General features: G+C 50.3%; 1 long non-coding RNA gene across 1 annotated transcript in view; it reads left to right on the forward strand.

The window, feature by feature from the left end:
* The window catches only part of LOC128942829 (uncharacterized), a 98,595-nt gene extending 91,658 nt beyond the window's left edge, over positions 1-6,937 (forward strand). Inside the window, exon 3 of the long non-coding RNA XR_008483645.1 lies at positions 6,878-6,937. This is a non-coding gene — a long non-coding RNA (uncharacterized LOC128942829). The remainder of the gene's footprint in view (positions 1-6,877) is intronic.
* Positions 6,938-17,743: the final 10,806 nt, after the last annotated feature.

Raw genomic sequence — 17,743 nt, forward strand, 5'->3', positions numbered from 1 at the left:
ACCTCCCTACTGGAACCAAAGTCCCATCACGGTAAGGAGCAAATACTCACTGATCCCACTCTCTTTCTCACCTGTCCCTTGTCCTGCGTGCCATTGGACAAAAGCCCATTGCCATCTGCCTGAACTGCTTCCACCAAGGACCCCTCCTAAAAATGTGCCTGCAACACATCAGCATCTGCTGTAGTTGTGGTTGCAGCAGTGGGGGAACTCAAGCCTTACCACATGCAAACAAACTCCAAACAAACTCTATTCTCAGGCAACACTTTCCTTTGGCTTTTAAGTGCTTCCAGTCCTTTGGCTGTGGAGATGGCCTTAATAGCAGAAAAGAAGCATCTGACAACTGCTGTTATCTTTCCAGAAAGGAAGGAAGGCAACACAAACCCAACAAAGTTTCTAAAACTGTGGTCTTTAGAGATGAGCCTAACTCCCTGTACAGTTTCTTCTCACTGGGAAACATGCCTGAAACCTGGGCATGAGAGTGTAAAGGCCACTGAGTCTCTTCTGCTTCTTGTACAGTGCTGCTGAAACACTCAGTCACCGTGTTTCTCTCCTAGCCAAAGGCACATTCTCTGTGTCACCAAGCCAGAGCCTGGTGATGCGGACAGGCTGCCAAAGCCTCCCCTTTGTTTCCTGGCTCTTTCTGGCATGGGCCTACCATTAATGCATTGACTTGAGCAGCCAAGTGAGCAGAGGGTGGCCATAGGGATGGCACCTCTCCTTCTTCTGACCATGACAATTTTTCTTTTGCTGCAAAATGGGAACCTGCAATTTTCAGACTGCTGAGAGACAGAGCTGCAGGTGGCTCCTTTGTGCCCAAGAAGGAATTTTTATCCCAATACATTTGTGCAGGCATCTAAATGTGTCTCTGTTGAAGATGAGATTGCAAATGTTGATTTTCTTACCTGGGGATTAATTGATGGATTCCCTTTCTTTCCTTCCAATGACCATTGTTTTCAAGAAAAGCAGAAAAAGTATGATGAGTTTTGTTCTAGGGCATGTGCGCTTAAGGACCAACAAGCACTGCAGACATGCCTTTCATGTACTAAGCCTTGAAATTAGTTTGTATGGCACAGTCCCTCTTCCAAAAAGCCTCTCAAGCTGGTGTGAATCCTCAGAGAAGCAAATGTGCTTTTGCTGATGTAGTTCCCACTAACTAGGTCAGCCAATGAAATCAGCTGCCAAGGCAAGATCTGCGGGATGGTGGAAAAGCTGTGGCTGCATCAGGGTTTGGGTGTTTGGTTGGTAAAGGAAAATGATCTCTGGGTCTCTGCCAGGGCAGAAACTGCCACTGAAGAACAGAGGTTAAACTAAGGGAGGTGGGAGAGCACTTAGAGATGTGAAAGCAGCAAGTGGAGCCTGGTGTCTCCTTTTTCTCCAGGCTACACAACTGATAGCCACAGTAGGGACCCCACGGCTGCAGCAGCCCAACCGATTCTCGCCTTGCCTGCGTGACTTCCTGAGCTGCTGCCTGCAGAGAGACGAGGAGCAGCGCTGGTCTGCCAGGGAGCTCCTGCAGGTAAAATGTGAAGGGGCTGCAGGTGAAACAGGCTCTGAGGGATGGGCTCCTCCTCCACTCAAGTCCAAGGCATCACATGAGCCCCCTTCCTCCTCACCTCCACTCTTGGTGCTCTTCAAATGAAAATGGTGAGGAATCCTAGACTGGGCTGGGCTGGCAGGGCCCTGTACAGGTCCTCTGGTGCAAGTGTCCTGCAATGAGCAGGGACATCTTTAAAGAGATCAGGTTGCTCAGAGCCCTTTCCCACTGGAACCGGAATGCTTGCAGGGATGGGGCACCTACAACCTCTTGGGGCAACCTGTGCCAGGGTTGCACCATGCTCTGAGTAAACAAGTTCTGATTAGATCCTATTTGTGTTTAAAAATATTTACCCACATCTTATTGTAAGTGGCCCTGTTAAAAAAGATGTCACTCACTTTCTTCAAAGCCACTCTGAAGTCTTGGAAAGTGGCAATAAAGTCTCCCTGGGGCCTGTTCTTCACAAAACTGAGTAACTCCATCTCTCTCTGCATTTCCTGAGTCAGGGAGCTCCTCTGGCTGGTTTGGTCGCCCTCTTTTGTCATTTGGTGGGGTGTTCAATTTTATCTAATGGCAAAAGAATTGAAGTAGAGCAATGCAGGGTACAGAGACATGAAATGGTGGTGCAGGAACCCAAGGAAGCCAGTCCCAGCCTAGGGGTCAGAGATTTGGCCGTGGGCAGGAGGAGTCTTGGGGGGCTCACTGTGAGCCTCTGAGGGGCCCTGGTTTGCGCCCCCCAGCCCACCCTTAGAGGTTTCTGCCACGCAAACAGGCACAGCTGGGAGAGACTTGTCCCAGCCCCATCTGCTGCCTGGCACGCTCAAGCAGACGGGAACTGTGCCAGGGTTACTACCGGGTTGTGTGGCAAAGAGGGAACTGCAGGGCCCAGTGCCACTGAGCTGGCCCTGCTGGGAAGGAAGGAGCCATCCAGCACACGAGTGGCAGGGCATGGAAAGGTAGATGCTGCTCTGTCTCCCTGTTGGAATCAGCACAGTGCCTGTCTTTCAAAGAGAGGGACCAGTGTGAGGCTTTAGAGATTCCTGAAAAGAAGAAACTCCAAGGACAGAAAGCACCGTTTCTAAGGCACTGGCAGGGCAAAAATCCTAGCAAGATGAAGACACCTGGATAAATAGATGAGTGGGATTCTGGGCCACATTTCCCGGAGATGGCAATGTCCGGCACATAAAGATGGAGGTGTAGATGGTCCCATTGGTCCTCTTCCTGCATCCTTCTATAGGCCAGAGGAATCCTGTGAAGCACTGAGCTTGGAAAGTCATGGTCCATTATTTTTTGTTGATTTGTTTTTTTTCCCTTTTTGGCAGCATCCATTTGTAACATTTGCTGAGCCTGCGTCCAGCCTGGTGCCACTGATTGTTTCAGTGAAGAAGAGGAGAGAGACAACAATGTGACAATCACATCAAGACCATTTATTCGTCAACCAGTTTACAGCAGGATTGTAGATTAGGATTAGGATTAGGATTAGGATTAGGATTAATATTAGGATTAGGATTGGGATTGGGATTAGGATTAAGGTTAAGGTTAGGGTTAGAGTAGGATTGTCTAATAGGACTGCAGAGTAGGATTGGAAATGAATACAGTTTCTGAAACCACAACTCACCTTGAAGACTCCCTTCCTTCTCACTCTGCGAATACGCTCAAGAATTGCTTCTGAATTGTCTGTTGTTTCTTAAAGGTGGAAAGTGACACGGTGTCTTTGGCATGGTGTGAAAGTGGGGAAAAAGGATGTTCTTCATTCATCCTCTCCAGAGCACACTGACTTTGGAATCTGGTCCACTGGTCTGTTTTTGGACAGCTTTGGTATTTCTATTTGAGGCAGAAAGGGCAATGGCATTTGAAGGCAACACCAAAAGAAGAATGAGGCAGCCCAACACTCTGAGCAGATGCTGGCCTTCAGCTGTGACTGGAGAACATTGGGGCTCCTACCACTTGGATTTGTATCCCGAAATGCAATAATCTCTTTGGTTGGAGGAGAGCCTTGCTCAAGTGAGAAAGCAGAAAGATCAGAGAGGGTGCTCGGGAAGGTTTCCTGTGGTGCAGAGCTGTCAGCGCCTGGGAGGTGAGAGTGGGCCCGGCCTTGGCTGGGGTGGAGCCCCAGCAGAGCCCTGGCAGAGGCCGGAGCAGGCTGAGCCCTGGCAGAGGCAGGCTGGAAGGAGGCCCTTGGAGCTGCAAGAGGCAGCAGCCGGGCCCTGGGTGCCTGTTCCCGGCAGCGGGTTAATCCTCCACTCCCAGAGCCCAGGTGGCAGCTGGCTGCTGCTGAGGGGAAGCGCAGCCGTGCTGGGCACAGCCCAGCCTGGAGGCATTGGCCTTCTGGAGTGTGCCCAGCAGCAGAGAAAGGCCAAGGGCAGCCGAGGGCCGCTGAGGTGCCTGAGGATTCCTCCTCTTCTGCCGGCTGCCCTGCAACTCTTGGCAAAGGTCAGCAGTGTGTGCAGCACTCTGGGCACCGGGGCAGGGAGCCGGGCTGCTCAGCAGGCTAGAGCACAGGGCAGCCTCCTTCAGGCCCGGCTCTTGTGCCAGGGGAAGCGAGGCCAGCGTGAGGCAGGGACAGCTTGGCAGGGCACATCTGCAGCAGCCAGCGCCTCATGCAGCTCTGGGAGGAAGCGCCTGCAATCCTGCATTTCTGCACTGAGCCCGAGCAAAGGTGTGAGATGCAGAGTGTTTGGCAGAAATATTCAGGCCCACCAGGCCAGCCTGCTTGTGCTCTCTGGCCCACAGCAAGCGCTGTGCAATGCAGCTCACACCTCTATTGCAGGGCTGTTCTTCTTCTCAGTAATCATCGCTCAGCTGTCTCTCACTGACATATTGCTGGCTGAAGACCTGTCTCTTCCATATCCCCTATAAAAAGACCTTACCTTAGATTCTCAAATTTAGCATGCATGCATGTGTGAAAAAAAACCCCCACATATCTTTAGGAACATCAACACATTAAAGCAGATTTCATTTATGAAACCCACAGCAACTGCATTAAAATGTGGGTGTATGAGCCTTTCTTCAAAATTTTCTTAAGAATATCTCTAGAGTTATTTTTTAAACATAAGTATGCTGCCCCTAACAAGTCCAGATTACTTGGCAAAGGGTAATCAGTCATCCATTAAGCATTCCAGCAGTTGCCTAGCATTTTCTTCTGATAACTGATCCCTGGATATTGCAACCAGCTGCTGATTTGTGTCTGCCCACTTCTTTTACATGTTCTGAGCCAAAAGCAATAGTACCATTGTGAGTGCATCTGAACACATTGGACACTGACACCCCATCCTATTGCCTAGGTTCTCCCATGGAAGATTCCTTGCTCTTTTTTCTCTGCCACCAAAGGGGATCTGCAGTCCCTGCCGGGCACTGCTCGCTCTGGGTTGTAAAGGCAGAGGCGATGCTCTGGTGCACCTGGCGCAGGTGAGCCTCGGGCCCGGGCAGGGAGCGATGCTCCGAGCTGCCGCGGATCCGGCGGCGAAGCCGAGCGGTGCCGTGGCCGGGCTGGGAAGCCGAGCGGCGCCCGTGGCGCTGCCTCCCCGGGCGGGGCTGTGCTCTCAGCGCCGCCGGGGCTGCCGAGCAGCGCTTTCCACGCGCCTCCGCCTCCGGAGCCAGCCCCGCAGCCACGCTCTCCCGAACCGCACTGACCCGCGCCCGTTCTCGGCCCGGCTGCAGGACTCCGTGATTCCGGGCTCCCCGGGTTCCCAGTCCGCCTGCAGGAGCCTCTGCTCCTGGACTCCCCCCACTGGGCTCTCTTCTCTCATGTCTTTCCCCTCTTTCCCAGGCCCTCTCCACTCTACTCCGGATCTCCCCCCGTTCACAGGTTGTCCCCTGTCTCCTGGGTTCTGCCTCCTCTCTCGGCTTTTCCCCATTCCCGAGCTACCCTTTGTCCCAAGCTCCCTCCTTTCCTGGGCTGTAGCCAGTGCTTTTATTCGTCTCCCTGGATCTGCCCTTCTCCCGATTACTCCTCCCTCTTCCAGGATCTCCCCCCTCTCCCAGGGCTCTTTCCTGTTTCCCCGCCTCTACCCTCTTGGAAGGCTACCCACCCTTTGCCACGGATCTCACCCCCGCCCCCGTCCCGTGATCTCCCCTACTCCCGGGCTCGTCCCGCTCTCCTGGGATTTTCCCCCTCCTCCCAGCATCTCTCCCCTCTCCCGCTCACTCCTCCCTCTGCCACGTCTCTCTCCCCTCTGCCGGGATGTCCGCCGGTTCCCGGAGCGCCCCATGCCCCCGGCCCCTCGCCGCCCGTCCCTCGCCGCCTCGGCCGGGCCGCTCCGGGGCCGCGCTCGGAGCGCAGCGGGGCCGGGCCGGGGCCGCCGGGGCCGCCTCAGCTCCGCCCCGCGGGAGGAGCCGCCACAGCGCCCCGGCAGCGGCCCCGCGCAGGCGGAGCGGCCCCGGCTGCGCCCGGAGCTGGGCCTGGGAGGGGCTGCGGCCTGGGAGAGCTGCTCCGGGCTCGCTCCGGACACGAGCAGCTCCGACCTGTGCTCGCTTTGTACCCTCAAGGCTGCCGGATGCCTTGCAGTGAAGCTGCAGTGCCCGGGCTATTCCGGTCTCTTCTGGTCCTCAGCTGAGTATTGCTGGCCGCGGGTCTCTGTACGAATCACGAAACGGACGGGACTGCTGAGGAACGCGCCTCGAGCTGTTTGTTTTCCAGCATCAGTCTCATGACATGGTTGTTACAGTGGGAAGATGCCAGCAGCTCACATCCCTGGCAGGAGGCAATGAACTTAATGGTACAACTGACTTGAAAAGTTTTTTGACCACTCACACAAAGCAAAAGCATATTGACAGTAGTTCTGTGCAACCACTATAAGCACACGTAGCTTTTGTTAAAACACTGCTTGCTTCTTTCAAACACTATACCTGCTTGTAAGCCTTAAAACACAATGCGCAGAGCTCCATTATTGTGATAAATAGGTATCATTCGTGCTGATAAAATTTGAAACAGTAATTGATATTGATAGAGTAATTAATATTTGAGAATAATAAATAGTTAAAAAGTTGTAATGCCAAAGAAGAGAGGGAGAGGAGGGGCTCCATCTCCCTTCCCACCAGCTGTTCTCAAGGACCACAGGAAAGAAGCTGAAGGTACAGTTGCTAAAAATGAGCAAGAACCTGGTTCGGTCCCAACAAATGCTAATTCTAAGGGATTTATTGCCTTGATATGTAGATGGAGTGATACGTTAGTCTTGGCTTACATTGGCTGTACTGGCTACGTACTGGCTTGATGCGCATGTGTAACCCAAAGGTGAATTAAGGACAACGAAGAAGACTCTAGGGCCTTCATCAGTGACACCCCCCAAAGATTTGTGCAACCACCAAACCGAGTGGTGGCGCATGCGTGGTAAAGGTGGTGAGGAAGGCGGAGACAGAAAAGTGACGAACCGAAAATAGGAGGAGATGGTATTGACATATGGCGTATAAGGGATGATTTTCACTTGGCAAGCTTGTACGTGAAGTGGAAAGGGTCAAGAACTCTGCCCTCCGTACCCCGCGGTATCTTTTGCTTATGTGCTGGGAAGAACCCCTGATGCAGGAGCATTTGTGGTGAGGAAGTGGAAGCTTTGTAAGTTCTAAGAGGCTTTGTTTGATGGGAAAGAAGAGAAGAGTGTTTGGAGAAGTGGCACTGAAGGCCCAGTGTCCCGGGCAGGGAGGGGCATGCCAGAGGTGCCTCTGTTGCAGCAGCAGATGTGGGCTGTGCCTCTTTTGGGTGGGAAAGCCAAGGCAAAGCAAGGGCTGGGCTGCAGCTGCTGCTGCTGTGTGAGCCCTGCCGTGCGTGTGGGCGCTCCCAGAGCCGTGGCTGGGGCTGGGCTGCAGCTGCAGCTTTCTTGTCCTCTCAGTAAGCTGCTGCCTGCAGTCCAGTTTCCATCTGGGAAATCCTCAGCTGGGCAAACTGGCCAGTCTTGCTGTCCATGTTGCAGAGCTCTTTCCCTTTGCTCTTGGGCATCTCTGTGGGAAGAGATGTGTGTTCCCATGCTGTCCCTGCCAAGCTGCAGCCTGGATGAGACTGCTGTGCTCAGGGCTGTGGAAGAAGGAGCACATCCCTTTGCCAGGAGCTGGCAGGACTCCTGCTTAGCAGCCATTCCATGTGTTCAGTGTCACCCCCATGTTCAACACTGTCAGCTCTGACAGCTTTTGGACTGTGATTGAGAAGTCAATTTTTCTGACAGTTGAAGGGCTTTGGGTCCCAGAGTTGTTGTTAGGAAGAAGGGATGAAGTGTGTGAGCCATGGAGTTGTTGGACCAGGTGTTTTTTGTAAGTGGTGGAAGGTTTTCTGCCTGTCAGTTTCTCTTTCAAGGGCAATATTATTGTTGACCCTGAGTCTTCAGGAGGGGAGCCTGTGGGCAGAGCTGCAGCAGAGGGAGCTTTGCCTGGCACCGAGAGCCGCAGGAACAATTCCCAGGACCGCGAGGAGCTTGGTAAGGACAGAGCCCCCACTGGTTTAGAGAGGGGTGAGATGGCTGCTCTGAGCCTGCCTCTGGCAGTGAGGGAGATGAGAAGGGTTGAGTTCCTGTCTGCAGGCTTGGTGCTTCCTGGTGCCTTGAGTTCAAATCCTGCACGGGCACAACCTGCCTGAGCCCTGCCCTCCACGCTTCTCCAGAGGCTCTGACACTGAGTGCTCTGCTGGGGCAAGAGAGCAGGGAATAAACCTGACCTTGTGGCAGTTGTGTCACCAAGCCAGGTGTCCCAATTTTGTGCTGATGTCCGTGGATAAGTTTGCTGCAGGATGTCAGTGCTCTGGAGGCAACCCTGAGTGACTCTTGAAGCAAGAGAGGAAAAGCCCAGCAAAAGGTCAGTGTAGAGATGTGAGCTTTTTGTCTCCAAGCATTAAATCCATGTAGTGGCACTCTGCTGATAGCTGTAGTGAGATACATTAAAAATACAAGCAGCAGAAGCTCTGAGGCCAAGGAAATCATTAGTCACAAAACCAGGAGCTCAACGAAAATCTGAAATCACCCCTTAAAATTAGTGAGAGCTAAAGGTGAGAGAGAGCACTTTGGGTCTGCATCCTTGAGCAAAGCTGGTGCTGCCTGCAGTCCTGTTAGGGAGCTCTTTCCTTCACAGCTGTGAGAAACAGAATTCACGCTTAGAATTATTAAATTTTAATACTGATAGGATAAAAAAAGACAATATTTGCAGCACTGTGGTGCTCGGGGCTAACACCCAAACAACACCTGGTGCTAAGTGTCAGTGTTAGCTTTATGGTGTTACTTTGCTGAGAGGCAAGTATATTCATGTGTTTCATGAATTTTTCAAGCATTCTTCGGAATTTTCTGATCTTTTGGGAACTCCTTAATTTGACTGCTTCGCACTCAGGTTTACTGCATGACATCCTGTGCATCAGGTCAACATATTTTATTTCTGCTTGTGTCTCCTGCTGTTTCACATCCTCTGATAAGGCTTTAGTAGGTTCTCATTAAATTTCACATGATATTCTCTAATTGTCCTCTGGTGCTCTGGTTTGTGTCAGGGTTATTTTATCACTTGGACAGGTTGGTCAGTGGACAGCCTTACACTGATTTTAGTTACACACAAGCCTTTTTTCCCGTTATGTTTTGCTAGGGTCTATAACACAATATGTTCATCACACAATTGTTTCCATAAGTGATGCATAGATATTATATTCATTACGCTACTGTTTCTATGAGCAATGCAGTGCAAACTTAAGCTGATTGATTCTATTATATTACAAGCAGCTAAAAGAGTTCTAACTGATGCTATTTCTAAATACTTATAATCACTAACAACGTCCATAAGCTAATACATAAATGCCTCAGCGAATATTACCTGGTCATTTGTCACCCAGCTGTTCATCGCTGAGGTGTCTCTGTCAGCACAGAGAAAGAACCAGGCTGGGCTTCTTTGTGGCAGCTGGGTCTGTCTGTGTTTCAAGCTCTCATGGGGGCCCTTGGCCCTGCGAAAGTATCCCAATACACTGAGGGCTTTCAGTGTATTGGGATACTTCAAAACTTCAGAAGTTATAAACTTCTGGAAGGAGTCTGGCTCTTTGAAGAGCAGGCTACAAATTGCCAAGTGAGATTTTGCCTTTCGGCCCATCTTTTACAGACTTTGATAGAAGGGCAGTTAATTCCAAAAGGGCAAATAATGCAGAGAGGCCAATATTGACCATGTGTTCCCTTTGCTTCCCAGACTTCCAGCTGATCTGCCTTGTCAGGAGGGCTGCCCTGCATGGGAAGAAGGACCAGAGGGAGAGCCTGTGAGCATCAGACGGGTGGAATCCCTTAGTGTACACATAGAATTATCGATTTCTACAATTCTCTTTCTATATCCATATAGTTACATTTATAGATTTACAGAGGTGTGTTTATATGTGCATATATATACATTTATATAGTTAAATTGATCTCTATTGTTCTAGATGGGATAGAATTAGTTACATTTCTAGATTTTGAGATCTACATTTATGCATTAATAGAGTTACATTTAGATGCCTACATTTAGATGCCTACATTTAGATGCTTAAATTTAGATGCTTAGATAAAGATCTAGAAATATGCTTAGTTATTTAGTAAGAGGTATGTGGAAGTTTAGGTGCATAGATTGAGCTGTGTAAGCCCAGGCTGCATTTTTACCTCTTTCCCTCCTCGGCTGCCTTTTTCACCTCTTGCTTTTCCCCCGGTTCCCCCTGTGTCCCCTGTCCCTGTGCTGGGTCCGAGCTGGCGGCCGGGCCGGGCGGAGCAGCACTTCCAGCCCCGGCTGTCCCTGGAGCGGTGGGAGCTGCCGCTGGCCCAGGCCCTGTCCCCTGAGGAGCTGCTGAAGGACGGTGAGACAGAGGGGGCTGAGGGGGCTGAGGGGGCGGTGGCGCCGAAGGGACGCTGACCCTGAGCTGCTGCTGGGGCTGAGGGCTGTGGGGCAGCCGAGGGCCATGGTGGCACTGAGGTGACAGGGAAGTGGCACAGGCTGACAGGCCAAAACCTCCCATGTATTTCTTCATCAATCTGCAAAAATGTTAGATAAAAAATTTGCTATTCCCTTTGCTGATGCTTCTAGTATTGCATGATCCTGTCCTGACCGGTCAACGAGATGGCATTGGTTTAGGCATAGTGTTAGCCCTAGGGGTACTCAGGTCTTGCGGTTATGGCAAATGGATATAACTCATGTAGAAGAATTTGGTCAGGAAAAATTTGTACATGTTTGCATTGATACCTATGCTTGTGTTTTACAGGGTACTCCCTTAACAGGTGAGACGTCATGTTGAGAAATATTTGTTCAATTTCTTCGCCGCATTAGGTGTCCCCTTAGCAATTAAGACTGACAATAGTCCTGCTTGATGTTCCTTAATATTCAAAGGTTTCTGTAATTTATGGGGTATTTGACATGACCCTTGTATTTCTCACAATCCTACTGGACAGGCAATTATTGAGCGTGCCCATCAGATGTTCAAGGACATGCTGCAAAAACAAAAAGGGGGAACTCCAGGGTTATCCCCTGAGAAAAAAACAGCTAAAGCCAATTTTGTGCCAAATTAGCTCAGAACAATAGGAGATAGGGAAGATGCAGGTATTCTTGTGCATCATGCCCTCACACGTAATCCAAGGGAGGAATTGCCTGACGGCATTCAGGTCATGTTCAAAAGTCCAGCAGCAGGGTTGTGGCAAGGACCAGCTACAGTGAAATGAAGAGGAAGAAGGTCTATGTGCTTACTTACAGATAAAGGCATTCGTTGGATTCCAGCAACGTGGACCTTCACTTCCCTCACAAGTTGTAAGTCAGAGAGAAAATGCTTGGTATCTGCATAGTTGTGCATGTAAGCCATGGCTTAAGGTTCATTGTATCAAGTGTTACTAAAAAACTTGGCGACAAGTTTGTCAAGAACATAATTGATTAGTGGTCCGAGGGAAAAGCAATAATTTAAGCCTGTCAACATAATATGCAATAACTGCTCTTACACACTTAACACTAGTACCCCGAGAATGGCATTAGCTAAATTTTTAAGGCATAACTCAAGAAGATATCAGAGTTTTCTCTAAGATGTATCTTTGATAGAAATATAGAAGCAAAGATTGTTACTGCAATTGCAGTTTAAACTTGCTTTAATTGCTGTAGTAAATCAAATTGTGCTAGAGAGCAAGATACTAGCTACAGAATGTAGAGGAAGAATAGCAATACCACAAACACATCGCTTGAGAGATTTGGAGTGAGAACAAGCTAAAGCAGTTTGGGCAAAGCGCAGGCATGATGGACCACAAGGGCGACAATGGCACCAGTCTGGCAAATATTAACAATGTTGCTTAGTGGAGTGATTAAGAAATGCAGGGGGTATACAAGATAAAGCAGCGAGCTAACATGAGGATTCCATAGGCTAACAGAACAAGGCAGGAATCTTTCTGCCTATCACTAGCTCCACCTTCAGATCCATTTGGCGCCTGTTTCATTGGAATTCCTTTAGACTCAATGGAAGAATTGAGAAATTAGACCAGAGCTCAAATTTATGGCAACTTAAGTAAGGCCTGTTCAAATTGGCGCACTAATCAAAATGGGATGATCACAGAAATTTGGCGTGAAAAACAAAGCATCCCTAGAAATCCGTTAGGAATTCAGGCATTTACAATCGTTCAAGGTTTAAATACTACAAGTCAGTGACCACAGGAATTAGATATTTTAGGATCAGTGCCAGGAAATTACTGTTTGTTCTATGAGTACCACAGGGGTAAAGAGCTGATTAGGGAGAAATCAGGAAAACCCGGTGATGATGGCACTTGGATATCTCCTGTTTCTTCCTGGTATTACAATACCACGGCAGACTGTGCCAATTGGTTGTATCCCTAAAACCAAAATCTGCAAGGATGTCACCTCCTGGAGTTTTTCTCATTTGTGGAGATAAAGCTTAGCCTGAGATTCCTGAGAAAGCATGAGGAGGACTGTGCTATTTTGGGAAATTGACACTGTTTGCCCCTAGCATTCAACAGATGCTTGACATCAGGCACAAATTCCAATGTCCAAAACGTAGTGTGCATCTATTAGGCTCAGACTGTAAGGATAATGTAGAATTGTAGAATATGCCTTTGGTTATACTGGCATCACTTTTTACACCAGGAGTAGCTTCATCACAGGCCCTTACACAATTCAAAAAATTGGCTTGTTGGACAGACAAAACAAATTAACATTACATCTGCAATACTGAATGAACTTACCACTGATGTAGGTAGCATACGCCACGCTGTATTACAGGATAGGGCTGCAATAGTGTTTTTGTTGCTAGCACAGAGAGATGGGTGTGAAGATTTTGAAGGGATGGGTTGCATGAATCTCTCTGAGCACTCTGAATCTATGGACAAGAAAGTGTCATTGCTTAAGGAGAAGATGATAAATCTGACAGTTGTTTTGAATTCTTTGGATGAGTGGCTAAAATCCTGGGAAATAAGAGGCTGGCTCAAGGACTTAGTATGCTTTGGTATTAGGTATTCTTGGCTATGTAATGAATAAATAATCTTACATTTTATTGGCTTTGTATTTCATTCTTTTTTCATTTCTGCTAATAGTGCTTTGCTTACTACGCTGTGAGCAAAAAGAAATTGACCGTGCTTTTAAATCAGTCTGGCTTGTGCAAAAACAAAAGCGGGGAACTGTTGAACATACTTTGCAGGTGGAGGAGTTTTTGCAAGACAATGGCCGTATTCAGCCGATGCACAATCCAGCCTGCTTGCAATAATGGACACGTTCACAAAGAATGAATTATGGACATATTCAGAAATGGGGTCGGTATATCCTTGAAGAAGACGCAAGAAGAAGAGTCATCGGGACTTAGCATGTTTGTCAGCAAGCTTGGGAAAGTGAGCCATGGGGGTCCATACAACCCCAGCAAGACACATGAAAACTTAGATAATCCAATCAGCATTCTATTTTAGAAGTGTGAACAACTAGGATTAACCAATCATATATTAGCTAGAGAGGCATAGACAGTAGAGATTTATTATAAATAGACTCCTTTTAGGAATAATAAATTTAGCTTCACTGGATCATATTGGTTATAGTGTGATGCCCATGAACCTCCGCACCCCGCACTTAAGGGTGGGTTGGTGTTGCCCAGGAAATGTACACATTTGGGGAGTGCCCTTGGAAGAGAGGGGCTTGATTGCCAAGGAAACTGCTTCCCCAGGAGCCCCCAGTGAGACAGGTGCAAGTGTCTCCATTTGACTTCCTGTGTTTCCTTCAGTCCTCGCACTTGGCTGAGGGGCAGGGGAAGGATGTGAAGAGCAGCTTTGGCATCTGCCTGGGCCTGCAGAGACCAAGACAAGCACCTGCGGCAGGGTTTGTTGCCCGCCTTTGAGCACAGGTCTTAGCCGGATCCTGTTTGTCCAGCCAAGTGCCCCAAAGCTGTCTTGGGGAGCTGTGAATTCAAAGGCCTTGATGCAGACATTCATGTCACCTCCCCTGTCTGGTGAGTTTTAACTCTTGGCAAGATGTGTTTGCCCCGTGCTTGCTGGAAGCTGCTCTGCTCCAGAGCCAGCAGTGAGCTGGGCTGTGCTGGCCTGGCACCGTGGAGAGTCCTCCCCTGAGCACTTGGCTGGGCTTGGTGTGTCCCAGGATGTCTTAGACGCTTGGGGCAATGGATTTGTTCCAATCAGAGGCATTTGGGGCAGGGTTGGGGTAGCCCCAGAGCACTTGGCCGCGTGTCCAAGGGCCCTTGCTGGCACGGCACAGCACGGTTACCATGGAACGGAATGGAACAGGGCCCTTTGTGACACGTGGTGAAGTGGCCGCTGGCAGTGACGGAGCAACGCCACAGTGCTCGGTGCACGTGACAGGAGAGGACGTGGCAGAGCTGTGCTGTGAGGAGCCCCACACAGCCAGCTCTTTGGTCACTGACCCACAGCGTTTCCAAGCCATTTCTCCTGAGGCTGGCCTTGCGGCCAGACTGCGCGACTTCCTAAATCACAGCTTTTCCCAGGCATCTGGCTCAAAGGTCTCCTAGAGGCCAAAAAGCGGAATGGCAGGCAGAGTGCTCAGGCTCTTCAGGGTGCTTTGGGGCAAGAAAAAGGAAGGGCCTGCAGCCTCCCCAGCGCAGCAGCCTGCAGAGCCGGAGAAGCTGCAGCCAGTGCAGGACGGTGAGTGGCAGAGCCAGGCCGCAGGACTGGTGCCTGTGGCCACCCTTGCCCCATCCCATTGCTGCCCCTATGGATGTCCCCACAGATAGGACGTAAGAGGGGCTGGGGCTGCCCCTGCTTGCCGTGCTCTGTTCCCTTGGCACCCGGGGGTTGTCCCTGCCTGGGCCATGCAGGGCTAGGCCGTGTTCTCCGGCCTCTCCCGCAGCCCCTCAGCTCTGGCTGCATTTGCTCTTTGCCAGATGCGGGCAAGGATGGGACACTGGAGCGTGACCCCACTCGCGGCTGCTTCCACAGACCAGCGCAGGTACCTGTGGCCGTCCCCACCTGGGCTGGGCCTTCTGGCACTGCTTGGCCCAGTGCCGCGCTTGGAGCAGACCATGGAACGTTCCCCTCTTCCTGCCCTTCTTTCTGTTGCAGATACTGCGGAGGTTCCTGGGCCTTGGGCGCAGAAACACCAGCGCCGCAACAACCGAGGGCACGGCTGAGCTGCAGGCAGGGGCTGATGTCACCTCAGCCTCCCCGGAGCGTGCAGCGGACTCTGTCAGGGCAGTGGCAGAGGGCAGGCCGGAGGCTGTCACGGCCCTGCAGGGTCTGCACTTGAACAAGCATAGTGCCAGCGCCCTGTCGGTTGTGTCCAGGGACCTGCTGAGCGAGTGCGGGGACAGGCTGCATCTGGAGCTCAGAGACCACGTGGAGCTCAGCAAGGAGCCCTCGCTGGTGAGAAGGGCCAGTGGCTGATATATACTTGGAACATGAGGTGTTAGAACAGGAAGGCCATCTTGCAATGGTGCCTGCTGTATCTGAAGTCAAATAGGCACCTTTGTGGCTGGGGAGCTGTGTGGGCCAAAAGGATTATGGGCTGGCGGCCTTGAGCAGCTGAAGATGAGGCAGCGTGTGGCCAGGGGGACAAGAAGGCCAAGGGCATGGTGGCTGTGCCAGCAGCAGTGGGGCAGCAGGAGCAGGGCAGTGAGCGTGGCCCTGTGCTGGGCAGCGCTGCGGCCACAGCTGGAGTGCTGTGTGCGCTTGTGGGCCGTGGGAAGCAGAACGTCATGGAGGGGCTGCAGCGTGTGCACAGAAGGACAGGGGAGCTGGGCAAGGGGGTGCAGCACAAGGCCAGGGAGGAGGTGCTGAGGGAGCTTTAGCCTGGACAATGGGGGGGCTCATGAGGCACCTTCAGGCGGACTTCCATAAATCGCTGCCTTAGATCCATAGATCCAAAGCTCAGCGCAAGGCCTGTTTCCCTTCCAGACATCCCCTCACTGCATCCAAGTGCTTTAGACACTGGTGTGAGTAACACTTTCGTATTTTGTTTATTTGTTTGTTTGATAGAAAGAAAACCCTGGTGCAATTTCTCCTTCTCCAGGGAGCAAGGGAGCTTTGTCTCAGTCTTTCCTGCACTTTTACAGCACTGGCAGAAATTCTCCTAGAATTTTAGTTTTCAAGGAGGCAGTTCTGGATAATGCAGTATTTTTGCACAAGAACACATAGTTTGGGGCAGGGATGTTGGTGCAGAACGAGCTGTTCTGGTGCCAGACCAGCCAGTAGGGCTTGCCCATCATTTTCCAGTCAACGGCTCCCATGTCTTTTGGCAGCCCAGGGAATCAGTGTGTGCTGTGGTTGGGCCTTGAGCAGGAAATCAATGCCCTTGCATTCCAGCTGGCCCTCAGAGATTAGAGGAGGTGGGAAGGGCTGGGCTGCATTTCTGATTCCAGCCACTTTAGCACCATCAGTGTGGTCAATTGCAAGAGAAGAACTTGCCCGAGCACAGATGCACAAAGAGTGCAGTTCTTAGTGCAGTGCTCTGAGTCTGATTGCATTCCATAAAGACCCACATGCTCCAGAATCCCCAAGAGTGTGGGTTACTGAAGCAACAGGAGAGCAAGTTCAGGATGGCTTCTGACTGGGGCACTGCTACCGACTGTTGATGTGTGTAGCGACAGAAAGGACATTATTGATTCAGGGTGACCCCCACGTGGCAAAAAATGTGCTTTGACTCTGTGATTTAGAAGTTTAAACAAATGCTTCATTAAGCTACGTTATAATACACTAGTACTATGTTAAAACTATAGTAAAGAAATACTATACTAAAAAGATACTAAAGAAAAACTAGTGACTGTCTCCATACAGTCTTTTATCTAATTACCTAATCAATCTAAACAACTATCCCTAAAATGCAATTAACAAATCACTTTCAGTAAACAATCACTATACACATTCTTCATGTACTAAACAACAAGAACAGCAAGTAGAGATAATAATTGTTTTCTCTTCTTCTCTAAGTTTCTCACTACCTTCTCTTAAAAAAAACCTAACAGAGAAAATTATATCTCTCTCCATTCAAAGGATGTAAATCCCACAGAATAGTAAAGAGAGATTATAAAAGTGAGATCTGTCTATTTATCTATCTATTTGAATCTTCCTGGCTCTGCTCCAAAGCAGTGGAAGATGCAATGCTCACCTAAACGCATCCCTGCAGGAGAGACAAACAGGACATGGCACAAGCAGAGGGAGGCCCTCACCAGCCCCTTGAGAAATGCCACACCTTCCCTGTCAGCTGCCTGAGAGGCTCTTGCAGCTTCAGTCCCAGATGGCCCCGGATTGTAGGGCCAGGGTCACTTTGGAATCTGTGTCTCCCCTCAAACAGAGAATGACCCAGCAGAGCAGCAGCACAGTGCTTTGGGAACGTTTGAACCCAGCAGTCTTTGAGTCTTGGCCCACAAAGGTCATATGGGAAGCTGAAACCCATCTTCTCTTGCTTTCTGTGCAGGTGCTTCTAGAGAGAGAGCAGGAGCAGAGTGCTTCATCAGAGATGCCATGCCAGACTCAGGGAGAGCTGTTCCCAGCTCGAGAGCAGGAAGAGCAGCTCGGGCAGCAGGTGGAAGTGCCACAGGAGAAAGGCCAGGTAAGCCTGACTGGCCAGGGCACAGAGGGAAGGGCAGGAAGAAGAGCATAAACAACAGCTCTTGGGACTGAGGAGGCCAGGAATCCCACAGGCACTGGAAGCACAGAGCCTTGGAATCTGAAGAGATCAGCCCTGGGACAGGAGGGTTACATTGGGAGCAGATGTGGGTAGGGAAGCAGAAAGAAGTGGCTGAATCAATGTGATTTTGAGGCTAAAAGAGGGAAAAGCTGAGTCTGATAGCAGCTCCCAGTC

The sequence above is a fragment of the Melozone crissalis genome, unplaced genomic scaffold, assembly GCF_028551555.1.
Source record: "Melozone crissalis strain CALT ecotype California unplaced genomic scaffold, PUWL_Pcris_2 ptg000044l_1, whole genome shotgun sequence".
NCBI lineage: Eukaryota > Metazoa > Chordata > Aves > Passeriformes > Passerellidae > Melozone > Melozone crissalis.